The sequence below is a fragment of the Phyllobates terribilis genome, unplaced genomic scaffold (genome assembly GCF_046119375.1).
Source record: "Phyllobates terribilis strain yellow unplaced genomic scaffold, ASM4611937v1 Scaffold_7__3_contigs__length_470593459, whole genome shotgun sequence".
NCBI lineage: Eukaryota > Metazoa > Chordata > Amphibia > Anura > Dendrobatidae > Phyllobates > Phyllobates terribilis.
The window spans coordinates 395,093,901-395,111,717 of record NW_027362767.1 but is presented as its reverse complement, the minus strand read 5'-3'; positions in this window follow the sequence as shown (position 1 = coordinate 395,111,717).

The window sequence follows — 17,817 nt, the reverse complement described above, 5'->3', positions numbered from 1 at the left end:
ATACACTGTTTGGGCACACGGCAGGGTTCAGAAGAGAAGGAGCACTGTGTGACTATTTGAACGCAAAATTGACTGGAATCGAGAGTGGACTCCATGTCGCATTTGGAGAGCCCCTGATGCGCTTAAATAGTGGAAACCCCCCCACAAGTGATCCCATTATGGAAACCAGACCCCTCAAGGATTTTATAAAGGGGTCAAGGGGTATAGTGAACATTTTGAACCCAGAGGTATCACACAGAATTTGATAACAATAGGTCATACTATTGTTATCAAATTCTGTGTCGTACCTCTGGGTTCAACACACGACAGTGACAACCCTAACCCTAACACAACCATACACCCTAGCACAACCCTAACCCTAGCACAAGCATAACCCTAGAGCAAGCCTAACCCTATCACAACCCTAACCCTAGCACAACCCTAACCTAGCACAACCCTCACCCTAACCCTAGCACAACCATAACCCTGGCAAAACCCTAACCATAGCACAACCCTAACCTTAGAACAACCCTAACCCTAGCACAACCCTAACCTAGCACAACCCTCACCCTAACCCTAGCAGAACCCTAAACCTAGCACAACCCTAACCCTAGTGAAACCCTAACCCTATCGCAACTCTAACCCTAGCACAAACCAAACCCTAACCCTAGCACAACATTAAGCCTAACCCTAGCACAACTCTAACCCTAATCCTAACCCTAGCACAACCATAACCCTAACCCTAGCACAATCCTTATCCTAACCTTAGCACAACCCTAACCCTAACACAACCCTAACCCTAGAGTTTATTTTTTACGCTGTTCTTCGTGTGGTATAAGTGATTAGACTTAGCTTTATAGTTCGGGTTGCCGCGTTTACAGCAATGCCAGATTCATATCAGGTTTTTATGTTTTGCAGCTGTCACATACTAAAAGACGCTTTTTTTGCAATGACTAGTTTTTGCAATCATTTTTCCATATTTCTGCCAACAGAGTCATGTATGTACTTGTTTTTTGTGGGACAAGTTGAAGTTTTTATTGGACCATTTTTGGACAGATGACATTTTTTGATCGCTTTCTATTCCGATTTTTGGGAGACCGAACAAACAAAAACCAACAATTCATTGTTTTTTGAGGGTTTTTTTTATGCCGCTCCACATGTAATAAAATTGATAAGGCAGCTTTATTCTTCAGGTCACTACGTTTACAGCGGTACCACATTTATATTGTTTTTTTTATGTTTTGGCGCTTTTACACAATAAAAACTTTTTTCTAGAAAAATTTTATTTTTGTATAACTTTATGAGAGCTATAACTTTTTTATTTTTTGGCTGATGGAGCTGTATGGCAGCTTGTTTTCTGTGGGACAAGATGACATTTTCAGCGGTACCTTTTTTATTTACATTTGTGTTTTTGATCGCGTTTTAATCCATTTTTTGTTTGGCGGTATGATGATAAAGCATTGTTTTTTGCTTTTTTTTTTTTGTTTTTTTTTTTACCGTGTTCACTACAGGCGTTAACTAGTGGGACATTTTTATAGGTCATGTCATTCCGGAAGCCAAATATGTGTACTTTTATTGTTTGTTATTTTTCCATAATAATATTTATTCATGGGTACAGTATATTTTTATATTTTTATTTTTTGGGGATTATTTTTTAATTTTTTTTATATTTTTAATTTTTTTTTTCACTTTTCTACACTTTTTTTTACTTTTTTACTTTTACACTTTGTCCCACTATGGGACTTTCATTTTTTGCAGGCTGATCACTTGCATAGCATAGAGATGCAATAGCGTCTCTATGCTTTGCAGCCTGCCATCTCCTGCACACACAAGTTACTTAGAACACGCTCTGAGCACAATCTAACTAACTTGCTGATGCCTGGTGACCCATATGTCATGATAACGACATCGGGTCAACATGGCAACTACCGGGACCTAACACAGACAGCGTGGGACGCCGGAGGCAAAGTAAGAGGCTCGAGATTACCTCCCCTTGCTACCGGAATGCTGCGATTGACTTCAATTGCAGCATTTCGGGGGTTATTGTGCAGGGAGCGGTGCGGCACCGCTCTTGGCACATCGTACCGCGTGTCAGCTGTGAGAATCAGCTGACACCTGGTGGTGATTGCCCCTCACAGCTTCTGTGCGGGCGAGATCACATTGTGCGTAATAGTCCAATAGGCCCAGGGCACAGGGACGTACTATAATTGACAAAGTCCAAAAGGGGTTAAGGCTATGTGCGCACGGTCAGGGTTTGAAGCAGATTTTTTTGAGCATTTCTGCATCTCCTTGGCAGGAAAAACGCTGCAGAAATTCCGTGCGGTTTTGCCGCATTTTTTCCATGTATTTTAATGCATTTTTGTACATCAATGAATGCTTTTTGGAGCTAAATAAAGTTATTTGGTGGGACATTGCTTAAACCCTTGAGTATATTGGTTAATTTAAATTATTAAAGAATGTGTCTGTTGTATTTCAAATAAATTGTTTGCTCTCTGTCTGTGTCTTTATTCAACTCTTTACTTTCCTTTAATTAGGTTTGGCGATAAAAGGTTCTGAGTGACACTTGTTATCACCAAACAAAAGAGCTAGGTGTCAGCTAATCCCATTCGCCCAATCTCATCAGCATTTCTATTCATGTAATATATGCGACAGCTGTGAGCTGCTATTTTTAGCCTAGGAAAATGCCATTTGCAAACAGGGTCCCTGGCCATTATTAACAGCTCACAGCTGTTTCATTAGCCGCTATATCCCCCCAATCAGCACTCAGCAGAGCTTTGGTCGCAGCATATTTTTGATGCGTCCAAAATGCTGTGTTCTAATGCTGCACTTCTGTTGTTGGTACATGTAAATTCACCGCATACAATGTCACTTCAATCGGTCAAAATCTGCAGTGGAGACTAGCGTGCCCGCTACAGAAATTGACATGCTGCTGGTAAGTGAATGGGATCTCTAGAAATCCCATGTCCATTATGAGTACATCTGAGGCTGCGGATCACTCGTGGACACTGACATGCAGTGCGTTTTTCTGGACCTCAGCATGTCAAATTCTCTTGAGGAGTCGCTAGTCTCCGCAACAGAAATTTGACTACTAGAATGTACTGAATGCGGTAAATACGCATGGTTCAGTGAACACATGTGGATTTACCTGCGTTCAATAGAATGCAACGTTTTGGATGCAGCAAAAAATATGCGTCCAAAGGGCTGCTATGTCCGGATCATTGGCACAGAGCCTAAAATTTAAAAAAAAAATGGCGTGGGCTCCCGTGTCATTTTTATAACCAGCAGAGGGAAAGCCGACCGCTGAAGGCTGATATTAGTAGCCGGGGAAGAAGCCATTAGCCAACAATGTTCCCTGGCTTTTAATATCAGCCCACAGATGTTTGTTTAACCTTTACTGGCTAGATTACAGGGGGACTCCAGAAAATAGCTGATTTGGGGTCACCGTATGAAATCTAACCAGAAAAGGCTAAACAGACAGCTGCAGGCTGATATTAATAGCCAGGTAAGGGGCCATGAATACTAGCCCCGTCCACGGTTATTAATATCACCCCTCAGCAGTTCCAGAAATGGCGCATCCATAAGATTCACCAAATCTGGTGCTTAGCCTCCGCTCTTCCCACTACCCTGTAGTGGTGGCGAGTGGGGTAATGGGGTTAGGGTTCATGTCAGCCTTGTATTAGCGGCTGACATGAAGCCCAAGTTAGTAATGGAGGGCGTCTATAAGATGCCCCCATTACTAACTGTGTAGCAAAGTTATCGCAGCCTTTTCAATAAATATACAGCTAGCATTAATTATTTTAATGAAATAAAAAACACACTTTTTTTTTAATAAAATTTATTGTACGCCAAGTCCCAGAATCCCTCGATCGTCTGAAAAAAAAAGTAATAAAACAAACAACCATATCCCTCCCCTGTCCGCCGTCATGGCATAGTCCATGATTATTGCCAACAATTGTCCCTCGGCGATCAGGGTCACTTCTACAGCAGTGACATCAGCAATCACTGATGTCACTGCTGTAGAAGACAGTGCAGTATACTGACAGGAGGGTAAAATCACTCCTATCAGTATACATGCTGCAGGAGATCACTGGAGTTCATCAGCTGAAGATCAGCTTATCAGCCCTGGTGAGCTCACCACCGTGGGAACATTCTTCAGAATGTTCCCACGGTGAAGTCACGTGAGCCATCAGCTGATCGCTCACGTGACCGCAGATCCTGAAAGCACTGTACACTGCTGGGAGTCAGCGTGCTCCCCACAGTGTACCGCCTGCCGCCGGGAGGAGAGCATCACCAGGACTGAGGACTAGAGATGAGCGGTGTTCGACTAGAACTGTTCGCCAATCTCAAATTCGAGCTGTCTTGGGCGGTGTTCGAGTTGTTCGACGAACCCGAACGATTTGCAAAAAATTCGGCTGTTCGAGGTTATGTTCGATAACTGTTCGTGCGCCAAAAGCGTGTCCTGCATGTCTGGCGCTATTTAGAGCACCAATCATGCAGGGATTGTCTGCCACTCACTGTAATGCCACAGCCATGGTGGTTGTGGCATTACAGTGATTGCCCAAATCGATGGGAACAGTGCTCACAGTGAAACATGAAAAGCCGGCAATTCAGCAGCGGCATACACCGGTACCCGACAATTTAGAACCGAAAGAATAGAGCTTCACACATAGATTAGATAGATAGAAACATGTCAGTCACACATATAAGAAGCACAGTGACAGTGTTGCTTACTGTACTTGTCATTTAGTGTAAAGGATTTATCAAAAAAAATAATAGTGTTTTCATGCACCGTCTCTTTAAAAAAGCCGGCCGGCAATTCAGCATCTGTACCCGACAATTTAGAATAGAAGGAATAGAGAATCACACATAGATTAGATAGATAGAAACATGTCAGTCACATATATATGAAGTACAGTGACAGTGTTGCTTACTGTACTTGTCATTTAGTGTAAAGGATTTATTAAAAAATATAATAGTGTTTTCGTGCACCGTCTCTTTAAAAAAGCCGGCCGGCAATTCAGCAGCGGTACCCGACAATTTATAACAGACAGAATAGAGCTTCACACATAGATTAGATAGATAGAAACATGTCAGTCACATATATATGAAGTACTGTGACAGTGTTGCTTACTGTACTTGTCATTTACTGCAAAGGATTTATTAAAAAAAATAATAGTGTTTTCATGCACCGTCTCTTTAAAAAAGCCGGCCGGCAATTCAGCATCTGTACCCGACAATTTATAACAGAAAGAATAGAGAATCACACATAGATTAGGTAGATAGAAACATGTCAGTCACATATATATGAAGTACTGTGACAGTGTTGCTTACTGTACTTGTCATTTACTGCAAAGGATTTATTAAAAAAAATAATAGTGTTTTCATGAACCGTCTCTTTAAAAAAGCCGGCCGGCAATTCAGCATCTGTACCCGACAATTTATAACAGACAGAATAGACCTTCACACATAGATTAGATAGATAGAAACATGTCAGTCACATATATAATAAGTACAGTGACAGTGTTGGTTACTGTACTTGTCATTTAGTATTAAAATAAAGGATTTATTATTAAAAAAAATTGGCGTGGGGTTCCCCGTTATTTTAGTCTCTAGCGGAGGTTAAGCAGACAGCTGGGGCAGATGTTTGAAGCCTGGGAAGGGGGTAATACCCACGGAGCTTCCCAGGCTACTAATATCAGCCCCCAGCTGAATACCTAGCCTTTACTAGCTATTAAAATGGAGGACCCCCCCAAAAAAAATGACGTGGGGTCCCCCCTAATTTAATAGCTAGCAAAGGCTAGGCAGACAGCTGGGGGCTGATATTAATAGCCCAGGAAGGGAGCCATGAATATTGGCCCCCTCCCAGGCTAGAAACAACAGCCGTCAGCCGCCCCAGAAATGGCGCATCCATAGGATGCGCCAATTCTGGCACTTAGCCTCGCTCTTCCACGCTGCCCTGGTGCGGTGGCAGGGGGTAATAGGGTTGGGGTTGATGTCAGCTTATAATGCCAGCTGACATCAAGCCCAGGTTAGTAATGGAGAGGCGTCTATAAGACACCCCCATTACTAACCCCATAGTCAAAGTTAAAAGAAAACACAAACACCCAGAATAAAGTCCTTTAATTGAAATAAAGACACATTCCTTTATTGTTCTAAATTAAACCATACTTACCGTCACGCCCATTCCAGCTGAAGCCAACGATCCCCTGCAATAAAAGAAAAATAATAAAGCAACCTCATCCTTACCTTTCCATGGTTCCCACGACGGCTCCAGCTCTGCTACATCGAGATAACAGGCTGGACCGCAGCAGAACGCTGCCATCCAGCCTGTCATCCCGCAGACACTGAGAAGCGCAGGCATGCTTGCGCTCTGCAGTGTCTGGCTGTGACGGCATAAAGATGAGACGAGTTCATGTCCAATGAACTCGGCGCACCTCATGCACGTCACTGACAGCGTGGGAGAATTCTCACGCTGTAGCGCTGAGTGCAGGAGAATCTTCCCACGCTGTCAGTGACGTGCATGAGGTGAGCTCATTCATGTCCAATGAACTCAGCTGACCTCATGTACGTCACTGACAGCGTGGGAGAATTTTCACGCTGAAGTGCTGAGTGCAGGAGAATTCTCCCACGCTGTCAGTGACGTGCATGAGGTGCGCCGAGTTCATTGGACATGACCTCGGCTCATCGGGATGCCGTCACAGTCAGACACTGAGGAGCGCAAGCATGCCTGCGCTTCTGAGTGTCCGCGGGATGACAGGCTGGATGGCAGCTTTCTGCTGCGGTCCAGCCTGTCATCTCGATGTAGCAGAGCTGAAGCTGTCGTGGGAACCATGGAAAGGTAAGGATGAGGTTGCTTAATTATTTTACTTTTATTGCAGAAGACATTGGCTTCAGCTGGAATGGGCGTGATGGTAAGTATGGTTTAATTTAGAACAATAAAGAATTGCGTGTTTATTTCAATTAAAGGACTTTATTCTGGGTGTTGTGTTTTTTTAAATACTTTACTAGAAATTCATGGTGGTCATGTCTAATATTGGCGTGACCCCATGAATTTCGGGCTTAGGGCCAGCTGATAATGCCAAGCTGGCCTTAACCCCTTTATTACCCAGTGAGCCACCGCACCAGGGCCCTGGATGAGTTGGGTACAGCGCCAGAAGATGGCGCTTCTATGAACGCGCCATTTTCTGGGGCGGCTGCGGACTGTAATTTGCAGCGGGTGGGGCCCAGAAAGCTTGGGCCTCCCTGCGCTGCGGATTCCAGCTCCCAGCTGCCTAGTTGTACCTGGCTGGGCACAAAAATAGGGCGAAGCCCCACGCATTTTTTTTTTTAAATTATTTCATGAAATTCATGGAATAATTAAGAAAAAAAGGGCTTCCCTATATTGTTGTGTCCAACCAGGTACAAATAGGCAGCTGGTGGTTGGGGGCAGCCCATGCCTGCCTGCTGTACCTGGCTGGACACAAATATAGTGCGAAGCCCCACGTCAATTTTTTTTTAATTATTTCATGAAATAATTTTTTTAAAAAAGGGCTTCCCTATATTGTTGTGTCTGGCCAGGTACAAATAGGCAGCTGGTGGTTGGGGGCAGCCCGTTCCTGCCTGCTGTACCTGACTGGACACAAATATAGGGCGAAGCCCCACGTCAATTTTTTTAAAATTATTTCAGGAAATTCATGAAATAATGAAAAAAAAATTGATGTGGGGCTTCGCCCTATATTTGTGTCCAGTCAGGTACAGCAGGCAGGAACGGGCTGCTCCCAACCACCAGCTGCCTATTTGTACCTAGCCGGACACAACAATATAGGGAAGCCCTTTTTTTCTTAATTATTCCATGAATATCATGAATTTAAAAAAAAAATACGTGGAGCTTCGCCCTATTTTTGTGTCCAGCCAGGTACAACTAGGCAGCTGGGGGCTGGAATCTGCAGCGCAGGGAGGCCCAAGTTTTCTGGGCCCCACCCGCTGCAAATTGCAGTCCGCAGCCGCCCCGGAAAATGGCGCGTTCATAGAAGCGCCATCTTCTGGCGCTGTACCCAACTCATCCAGGGCCCTGGTGCGGTGGCTCACTGGGTAATAAAGGGGTTAAGGCCAGCTTGGCATTATCAGCTGGCCCTAAGCCCGAAATTCATGGGGTCACGCCAATATTAGACATGACCACCATGAATTTCTAGTAAAGTATTTAAAAAAAACACAAACACCCAGAAAAAAGTCCTTTAATTGAAATAAACACACAATTCTTTATTGTTCTAAATTAAACCATACTTACCGCCACGCCCATTCCAGCTGAAGCCAATGATCTCCTGCAATAAAAGTAAAATAATAAAGCAACATCATCCTTACCTTTCCATGGCTCCCACGACAGCTTCAGCTCTGCTACATCGAGATGACAGGCTGGACCGCAGCAGAACGCTGCCATCCAGCCTGTCATCCCGCAGACACTGAGAAGCGCAGGCATGCTTGCGCTACTCAGTGTCTGGCTGTGACGGCATCCAGATGAGCCGAGGTCAAGTCCAATGAACTCGGCTCACCTCATGCACGTCACTGACAGCGTGGGAAAATTCTCACGCTGAAGCGCTGAGTGCAGGAGAATTTTCCCACGCTGTCAGTGACGTACATGAGGTGAGCCGAGTTCATTGTCGGCTCATCTGGATGCCGTCACAGTCAGACACTGAGTAGCGCAAGCATGCCTGCGCTTCTCAGTGTCTGCGGGATGACAGGCTGGATGGCAGCGTTCTGCTGCGGTCCAGCCTGTCATCTCGATGTAGCAGAGCTGAAGCTGTCCTGGGAACCATGGAAAGGTAAGGATGAGGTTGCTTTATTATTTTTCTTTTATTGCAGGAGATCGTTGGCTTCAGCTGGAATGGGCGTGATGGTAAGTATGGTTTAATTTAGAACAATAAAGAATTGTGTCTTTATTTCAATTAAAGGACTTTATTCTGGGTGTGTGTGTTTTTTTTTTAACTTTGACTATGGGGTTAGTAATGGGGGTGTCTTATAGACGCCTCTCCATTACTAACCTGGGCTTGATGTCAGCTGGCATTATAAGCTGACATCAACCCTAACCCTATTACCCCCTGCCACCGCACCAGGGCAGCGTGGAAGAGCGAGGCTAAGTGCCAGAATTGGCGCATCCTATGGATGCGCCATTTCTGGGGCGGCTGACGGCTGGTGTTTCTAGCCTGGGAGGGGGCCAATATTCATGGCTCCCTTCCTGGGCTATTAATATCAGCCCCCAGCTGTCTGCCTAGCCTTTGCTAGCTATTAAATTAGGGGGGACCCCACGTCATTTTTTTTGGGGGGTCCTCCATTTTAATAGCTAGTAAAGGTTAGGTATTCAGCTGGGGGCTGATATTAGTAGCCTGGGAAGCTCCGTGGGTATTACCCCCTTCCCAGGCTTCAAACATCTGCCCCAGCTGTCTGCTTAACCTCCGCTAGAGACTAAAATAACGGGGAACCCCACGCCAATTTTTTTTAATAATAAATCCTTTATTTTAATACTAAATGACAAGTACAGTAACCAACACTGTCACTGTACTTATTATATATGTGACTGACATGTTTCTATCTATCTAATCTATGTGTGAAGGTCTATTCTGTCTGTTATAAATTGTCGGGTACAGATGCTGAATTGCCGGCCGGCTTTTTTAAAGAGACGGTGCATGAAAACACTATTATTTTTTTTAATAAATCCTTTGCAGTAAATGACAAGTACAGTAAGCAACACTGTCACAGTACTTCATATATATGTGACTGACATGTTTCTATCTATCTAATCTATGTGTGAAGCTCTATTCTGTCTGTTATAAATTGTCGGGTACCGCTGCTGAATTGCCGGCCGGCTTTTTTAAAGAGACGGTGCACGAAAACACTATTATATTTTTTAATAAATCCTTTACACTAAATGACAAGTACAGTAAGCAACACTGTCACTGTACTTCGTATATATGTGGCTGACATGTTTCTATCTATCTAATCTATGTGTGATTCTCTATTCCTTCTATTCTAAATTGTCGGGTACAGATGCTGAATTGCCAGCCGGCTTTTTTAAAGAGACGGTGCATGAAAACACTATTATTTTTTTTAATAAATCCTTTGCAGTAAATGACAAGTACAGTAAGCAACACTGTCACAGTACTTCATATATATGTGACTGACATGTTTCTATCTATCTAATCTATGTGTGAAGCTCTATTCTGTCTGTTATAAATTGTCGGGTACCGCTGCTGAATTGCCGGCCGGCTTTTTTAAAGAGACGGTGCACGAAAACACTATTATATTTTTTAATAAATCCTTTACGCTAAATGACAAGTACAGTAAGCAACACTGTCACTGTACTTCATATATATGTGACTGACATGTTTCTATCTATCTAATCTATGTGTGATGCTCTATTCCTTCATGTCTAAATTGTCGGTACCGGTGTATGCCGCTGCTGAATTGCCGGCCGGCTTTTTTAAAGAAAGCGTCTTCTGAGCAGTTTGTCAGCTTTTGGACACCTTTGAAGGTGTTTTCTATGTGTTCCTATTTGTTTTTGTTTGCCTGCCATTGGTTTTAACGGTGTTCGACGGTGTTCTAAGGTGTTCGACGAACAGTTCGACGAACAGTTCCTCGAACATCCCGGTGTTCGACGAACCGAACCGAACCCGAACACTACGGGGGTGGCTCAACACTACTGAGGACCAAGAGGACACCGGGGGCGCAGGACAGGAGAGTATCTGTTTTTGTTTTTTTTTCTTTAATTTTTACTTTTTTTTCTTTTTTTTACCGGAAATGCCCGAACAATGGACATGCTGTGTTTTTTTCTGCAATGGCAATCCTGAACTGAAATTTCCGCATCATGTGCACAGCACATCAGGATTACCATTGCTATAGCTGGCAGAACTATTAACAAGAGTTTTTGATGCATTTCCGAGATGAAAAAATCGCCACGGAGCGCAGTAAAAATGCTTCTTGTGCACATAGCCTTAAATAGGAAACTATTTTATAGAGGGACCTATTAGATCTTCTTATTAAATACGAGATTAATAAAAGTATTTATTTTTCAATAATAATTATCTCATTAGAATAGAATAAATATTCTATGTGCATATATATATATATATATATATATATATATATATATATATACACACACAACATGTATTAGATCAATATGGCTTGTATTTTCTATGAGCAGTTTGTTTTTATTCACAATAAGATACTACTATGTCTTTTTTATTCTTTTTTCTGTTTTAATTGGGATGCAGCCATAGGATATTCAGACATAGGGTATAAAAAGGAATGGAAGCTATTCATGGTTACACCATGATGGAGTGGTCTGAGACGCGTAATGTATTACAGTTCAAAAGACAAGTAAGATGAATATCTGTGTATTTTAATCGCATTAAATAAAGAAAGGAACACATTTAAACACATACAGTATGTTAAAAAACAGTACCGGTGCCATCACTGTTTTCCATCTGTATGTCATCCGTGTCTGTTTTTCCTTCATTGTGGTCATCAGTGTTTTTCTGGTATGGATAAAGAAAGAAATAAACTTCTCCTATACTTTGTAATGTTAAACGCAGGTAGCACAGGAATAGCACATGGATGCCATCTGTGTGCTATATGTGTTTTTCACGGACCCATAGACTTGTTTTGACCCTTGTCATCCGTGCTGCCGGAAAAAAACGGACATGTCTCCTTGCCTTTTGCACATACACACGGTCCATTTAAAAACACGGACATGTGCATAGCAGTATAGGTTATAATAGGTACGTGTGGTTTTCGTGAAAAAAAAACGAATACCACATGTACGGGAAACATGGACATGTAAGGGAGGACTCATAGCCATAACTGTTTACCTGTGAAATGGCGCTGTCAATCTGTGACAGCAGCATTTAAAGCATGCCGTTCTACATGCCCATCAGCGCTCCCATGATGTGATCACAGGGAGTTGATGCATTGCCATGATGGCCAGGGGTCTGCCTAAGATCCCTGATCCTGTCATGAAGGTACTCCTGTGAAAGACAGCCTGTGGCTGATGTTCATAGAAGACCGAGATTTTTTATATATACAGCAAAAATGTGCCATTGCTGTATATAGCTCAAGCGATTGGATGATTGCAGGTTCAAGTCCCCTAAGGAGACTAATAAATGCAGTGAAAAGTGGAAAAATACTGTTTGAAAAAATAAATAAAAATTCAAATCACTACCTTTTCCCCCATTAAAAATTAAGAAATAATAAAAAATACACATATTTGATATTAACCTACAACTGAATACTGAGTATCCAAAGACCACTCGCAAAAGAGATAAAATCAATCCCATTTTATTGATGAAATCTATTAAAAATTCATTTATCATATGAAATAACAATACATGTGCATAAAAATAGAACAAAGAGTATAGACAAATGGTGGGAGCCAGGGTACGGCTATAACATGATCACTAGGTTCAATCACCTTGTTTGCAGTGCAAGGAATAGCCACCTATAGAGCATAGTTAATAGTTAGTCTCAATGAACTTCTATTGGTCTAGCAGAAATATGGTCAAGCAACAAAGCGTCGGAACCTCGCAGGCTTAGAAATGCAGTGTAGATATTAGGAAAGATGGCAATCTCCGCTGGACTTCTCCATGATGGCGCCAATATGCGCATGCGCACCAACTCTGGGATCCCTGCATTGGCAAAGGCCTCTGTGTACTACCGGCGCATGCCTATAATGTCAAGGGGACATTTCTCTCCTGACAAGCACTGGAGATGAGTGCCAAAGCCGAATGCCCCTGGGACCCGGGGGCAGTTTCCGCATGCGCTGTTACGATTAGCCCACATGTGAGTACTGATGGCATATAAGCATGGCAGGAGCAAACTTTGGACATACTCCCCTTGAGGAAGCTGTGAGTGCGAAAAGCGAGTTCGTTGAAGTGTTGGTGGTGGCCCTCACTATTAGGTGTCAACATGAGTAAGTTATTTTTTGATGCTTTGTTGCTTGACAATAATTCTGCCTGACCAATAGAAGTCCATTGAGACAAACTATTTACTATGCTCTATGGGTGGCTATTCCTTGCATTGCAAACAAGTTGATTGAACCTAGTGATCATATTATAGCCGTACCCTGGCTCCCACCATTTGTCTATACTTGAATAATCCTCTTTGTTCTATCTTTATGCACATGTATTGCTATTATGTATGATAAATTAATTTTTAATAGATTTCTTCAATAAAATATGATTAATTGTATGTCTTTTGTGAGTGGTCTATGGATACTCTGTATCCAGTTGTAGGTTAATATGTGTAATAACCCACTGCATGTTATTTCTTAATACTATAAATGGGGAGAAGGATATGTAACTGTCTCTAGCCAATATAAATAATACAGTATATGCAGTTTGAATATTTGCCTGAACATATTTGGTATTGCTGCATTCGTAAATGTCCGGTCTATCAAAATATAAAATAAATTAAACTGATTGGTTAACTGAGTAATGAGAAAAAAAATCAAAAATCACCAGGATTTAGATTTTTGGGGCCGGCTCACCAACACAAAAATATGTAATAATAGGCGATCAAAACATCGTATCTAACCCAAAATGATAGCAATAAAAACATCAGAGTCAGATAGGAGCACAAAAAACAAGTCCTTACACATCTCCATATCCCGAAATTTAAAAACATTACATCTTTCTGAAAATAGCGTCACAAGTAGTGTTGAGCGATACCTTCCGATATCAGGAAATATCGTATCGGATTGGATCGGACCGATACTCAAAAAGTATCGGATATCGCCGATTCCGATACCAGAAACCAATGCAAGTCAATGGGACACTAATATCGGAATGAAAATAAACCCTTTCTTTCCTTGTAGGTTAATTCTACATGAAGTAAAACAACTAAGAATAATGTAGAATGTATTATGCGAAAAGCCGGCAATTCATCAGCGGCATACACCGGTACCCGACAATTTACAACAGAAAGAATAGAGCTTCACACATAGATTAGATAGAGAGAAACATGTCAGTCACATATATAAGAAGTACAGTGACAGTGTTGCTTATTGTACTTGTCATTTAGTGTAAAGGATTTATTAAAAAAAATAATAGTGTTTTCATGCACCGTCTCTTTAAAAAAGCCGGCCGGCAATTCAGCAGCGGTACCCGACAATTTAGAATAGAAGGAATAGAGAATCATACATAGATTAGATAGATAGAAACATGTCAGTCACATATATATGAAGTACAGTGACAGTGTTGATTACTGTACTTGTCATTTAATGTTAAAATAAAGGATTTATTTAAAAAAAAATTGGCGTGGGGTTCCCCTTAATTTTAGTCTCTAGCGGAGGTTAAGCAGACAGCTGGGGCAGATGTTTGAAGCCTGGGAAGGGGGTAATACCCACGGAGCTTCCCAGGCTACTAATATCAGCCCCCATCTGAATACATAGCCTTTACTAGCTATTAAAATGGGGGACCCCCCCAAAAAATGACGTGGGGTCCCCCCTAATTTAATAGCTAGCAAAGGCTAGGCAGACAGCTGGGGGCTGATATTAATAGCCCAGGAAGGTAGCCATGAATATTGGCCCCCTCCCAGGCTGGAAACACCAGCCGTCAGCCGCCCCAGAAATGGCGCATCCATAGGATGCGCCAATTCTGGCACTTAGCCTCGCTCTTCCCACTGCCCTGTAGCGGTGGCAGTGGGGTAATAGGGCTGGGGTTGATGTCAGCTTATAATGAGAGCTGACATCAAGTCCAGGTTAGTAATGGAGAGGCGTCTATAAGACACCCCAATTACTAACCCCATAGTCAAAATTAAAAAAAAAAACACAAACACCCAGAATAAAGTCCTTTAATTGAAATAAACACACAATTCTTTATTGTTCTAAATTAAACCATACTTACCATCACGCCCATTCCAGCTGAAGCCAACGATCTCCTGCCCCAGAAATGGCGCATCCATAGGATGCGCCAACTCTGGCACTTAGCCTCGCTCTTCCACGCTGCCCTGGTGAAGTGGCAGTGGGTAATAGGGCTGGGGTTCATGTCAGCGCCAGCTGCCATGAAGCCCAGGTTAGTAATGATGGGCGTCTATAAGACACCCCCATTACTAACCTACAAAGTGTTAAAAAGAAAAAACACACTACACCCAGAAAAAAATAATTTATTTGAAATAAAACACACCATTTTATTTAATTCTTAGTTTACTAAAAAAAAATAGTTACCTGTCCACGTTCCTGCGCTGATCTCCCATGCACAGCTGTCACATCTGGAGATAGTGACAGCTGTGCATGGCTGCTGTAAGCTCACACTGCCGGGAACACATCCGCTCCCGGCAGCGGGAGCCACTGACTGAGGTCACCGGAGTGCATTCAGGCAGCGCAGCTCCGGAGACCTCCTTTACGGCACTGCTGTACCGTGGGAATTTCTCACGATACAGCAGGGCCGTAAAGGAGCTGACCGGAGCAGCGTTGCCTGAACTCCGGTGAACCCGCTTATGCAGTGACGGGGCTGCTTTACGGCCCAGTCATTCTAGCGGCGGCAGCGGTTCAGAGCGGTCACATTCTATGTGGCCGCTCTGAACTGGAGATCTTCGTGGGACACTCGTGGACTGCTACGGAGGGGTAAGGATAAGGTTGTGGTTTATTATTTTATATTTTATTACAGGAGATCGATGGCTTCGGGGAATTAGGTGTCTAGGTGAGTATAGGTGTAGTTTTTTATTTTTTACTTTATTTTAGGTGGCGATCGGCGGGGACAGGTAATGTATAAACTAATTTATTGTAGGCAACCACTGGCCACCAATGACATGTATTTAAAATTTATTGGGGACACAGTAGGGCAATTTAAATAGCAGGATCAAGCTGATGGGAACTACAGCTCCCATCGAGCTGATCCTGCTGGCACGAGTGGACGGGGGACAGACATAGGCCGATGGGAGTAGTAGTGTCACATCGGCCTATGTCTGCCTGCACGCACACACCCGCACACATCGCACAGACACAGCGCACACCCGCACACACTCGCAGACATCGCACAGACACCGCGCACACCCGCACACATCGCACAGACATCGCGCACACCCGCACACATCGCATAGACATCGCACACACCCGCACACATCGCACAGACACCCACACACACAAATCATGACGGGCTGATGGTCTGGGAGGTGAGGCTGACCTGTGTGGCCGTGGGAAAGTTCATGTGAGTTCATGCAATGCAGTCAAGCATGAACTCACATCAACCCTCTGAGGGCACCGTGGCTACTTCAAATGAACAGCTGATCGGCATCACCTGATACGTCAGCTGTTCATTTGAAATAACCGGCGGGAAAGCGCAGCAAAGAACGGGAAAGCCGGCGGTGAAGTCTTTTCACTGCAGGCTTCCCCGCCCGGGTCCTTCGCTCCCCACTCCTTGGTGCTGTGCTCCCCGCCCGGTCCTAACTTACGATCGGGATGGGAGGTGGCGAGGGGAGCGGAGGATCGGGGTGGGAGGCTGCGGGGAAGCAGTATGGGGCTGTGTGATTGTTTAAAAGCCGGCGGCTTTTTACCGCCCGCCGGCTTTTAAACAATCAGGAGAATTCTCCCACACTGGGATGGCATTCTGGTGACAGGCTGGATCTCAGCTGAGCGCTGCCACCCAGCTTGTCATCCTTCAGAGACACTCCAGAGCGCAGGCATTATGGGAACTTCCGATTCCGGAATTCGATATTGTAAAAGTATCGGAATTAAGTATCGGAATTCCGATACCGCGAATATCGGCCGATACCCGATATTTCAGTATCGGAATGCTCAACACTAGTCACAAGTGATTTTTTTTCAGCAGTTAAATAAAATAAAAACTATGCATGTTTGGTATTTTCGCAATTGTATTGATCTGGAGAATCATATTGCCAGGTCATTTTTACGGTAAAATGAACGCAGTAAATAAAAAAACTCGAACAATTGCAGAATTGTAAATGAAATGCAATAGCGCTGCTGCCTTAAGGAATATACTAATGAGTTAGCAAAAGAGCTGCAATCCTAAAGCACTATGTGCCCCAGTGCTAAGAAACAAAATGCTAATAAAGAATGCAAGTATGCGCTGCAATGCCGGCCGGTCACACCTGTGTGGCAAATAAGAAGAAGGATTTGTGCGCTCGGTATCAGTATGACGTCACAAAGGCTGTGGGCTCGCTCTTAAAAGAGGTTCACCCAGCGCTAATCCAACATGTTTCTGAGGCTGCGGCCTCCTTTATCAGGGATTGCAGATACCATAAGCATCCTTGTATTTGTAGGTGGACACTCCTTCTGATTGATCAGGGGCTCAAATAGGGTATTATAGAAAAGCAAAAAGCTCTATCTCACTATTAAGACCGTGGGGTTTTAAAGAGTTCATTCTAAAAATCCATTTTGTTTCTGCTTTTGACGTGGATTTAATATAATCCCTACCTCTCCAATGTTTTTTAACACTTTCAATGCCTCCCAAAATTGTCCCCGTCAGTGTTCCACTATGTGCCTGTTTACAGTGCAATGATAGTGGGTGGCCAGTGTATTGTTTCCTAATACTATTGGCATGTTCTTTCGTTCTAGTTCTCAATTCTCTTTTTGTTCTACCTATATACCGCGTGCAGAATTATTAGGCAAATGCGTATTTTGATCACTTTGATACTTTTTATACATGTTGTCCTACTCCAAGCTGCGTAGGCTTGAGAGCCAACTACCAATTAAGTAAATCTGGTGAAGTGCATCTCTGTAATGAGGAGGAGTGTTGTCTAATGACAAGAACACCCTATATAAGGTGTGCTTAATTATTAGGCAACTTCCTTTCCTTTGGCAAAATGGGTCAGAAGAGAGATTTGACGGGCTCTGAAAAGTGCAAAATTGCG